We start from the raw sequence: 1,723 nt of genomic DNA, 5'->3' as shown, positions 1-1,723 counted from the left end.
TGGAGTGCAGTTCTATCCTGACATGGGTGGGGTCTCCAGGAACTGACTTGCTGGTAACTGGTAATTGGTAGAGTGGAGTGACTGAAGTGGCTGGTATGGGGCATGCTAATCCACACTGTGCTGGGGTCTGCACTTGTCCTGCCTTGTAATTCTATCTGAACTCAAGAGTTAGAGGGAGGAAGAGTAGTGGAGGCTAAACCCCCTGTGTTTGCCAAAGAGAACTGAGATTTCTCAGTGTTGGATTATCTAATAAGCAAGATAGAGACAGGATTATTTGTGTTCATTCATTCATTTTCCCAAACCATTTTATTAGGAGCTACTATTCCATACTATTCCATAGTTGAATCACATCAGGTAGGATTGTACAACTGCTACCAAAATCAATTTCAAAACATGTTCTTCCTTCTTGAACTCCTTGATATCAGCTCCTTTACCTCCCCCACCATACACCCCACCCCACCCCCAAGGAACCCTTATTCTAGTTGTTGTTTCTATAAATTCATCTATCCTGGGTTTCATAAACCTAAAAACAGAGAAATACCTAACAGATTCAAGAAATGACACTTTTTTTTTTTGAAATGACACTTTTAACCATTCAAGTCTGATATATCATTTTAATATATAGTTATCTCTCTAATACTCCGTCTGATAACTAGTGCTATTTATTAACGTGTAGTAAACAGTTTCACTTTTCTTTTTTCCCCTCTCACAATCTGCTTCTAGGAATGGCTGGCACCTGTCGCTCTCCTAACCCCACGGCATCTTCCTACAGAATCAAAACCTCTTTTCAGATTTATGATCCCTGACAGGGACTGGATACCCAGGATGCAAGGTCAGCACGGGCTGACTTGTGTTTACTTGTTAGCCTGTAGTGAACAGTTCCACGTGGATTGTGGGTCTCCATGGGTTGTGAAATTGTTCACTGCAGACTATAAATAAGCACAAGTCAGCCCGTGCTTACCTTCCCTACTGAATAATCCACCTGAAACTTCACGATAGTGATGGTCCTGGCCTTGACATGGGGAGGTAGTTTCCAGTTTTCTAGCTACGCTCTTGTAACTCCCACCAAATGACTGGGAAGGACTACACAGATGGAAGATTGCACGCCTTCCTAACAATGCAGATAAAGTGCCTGGCACCTTGTGGGAGAAGAACCATGCAAATGTGGTATATGGAAACCTCACTAGAAGATTGGTCCGCTTTGCCATGCTGTTAAAGCTTAAAATGTGCCACCACAGAAGCAGGAAGCAGGGATCACTGCCATCAAAAAGGTGGGAATGAAGCACATCCTGTAGACCCAAGGTCCTCGTGCTGGGAACCTCCTAGACCCAGAATACAGCTGTGACTTAGGGGCCAGTGAGAAACAAGGAATGGAAGAGAAATGGAGACAGTGTGGCAGTGGAGCCAGGAGATTAGTAGGAGGCAGCACTGTGAGCTCCTCAGCCCCTGGAGCAAGAGAGCTGAATGCCTTCAGGCAGGAGACTTGCTCGCATTGTGGAGTGGGATGCCTCTGGGCACTTATTGGTTGAGCGAAAGAGTTTTGTAAGACTTGCCTGAGCAGGGCAGGGGCCAAATGGCCCTCGAGGGCCAAGAGGCCAAGGACCAGGGGGAGGCCTGCCTGTGGGCACAGATGAGAAGAAGCTGTCCTGACCAAAGAACTGTATCCTGAGCCTTTCCTGATCCTGTTCTGGGTACCTGTTACTTACTTAATAAATTGTGAGTG

Source organism: Echinops telfairi, unplaced genomic scaffold (genome assembly GCF_000313985.2).
Source record: "Echinops telfairi isolate 266 unplaced genomic scaffold, ASM31398v2 ScPeMD7_70;HRSCAF=299, whole genome shotgun sequence".
Lineage (NCBI taxonomy): Eukaryota > Metazoa > Chordata > Mammalia > Afrosoricida > Tenrecidae > Echinops > Echinops telfairi.
Note: the sequence above shows the minus strand (reverse complement) of the source record.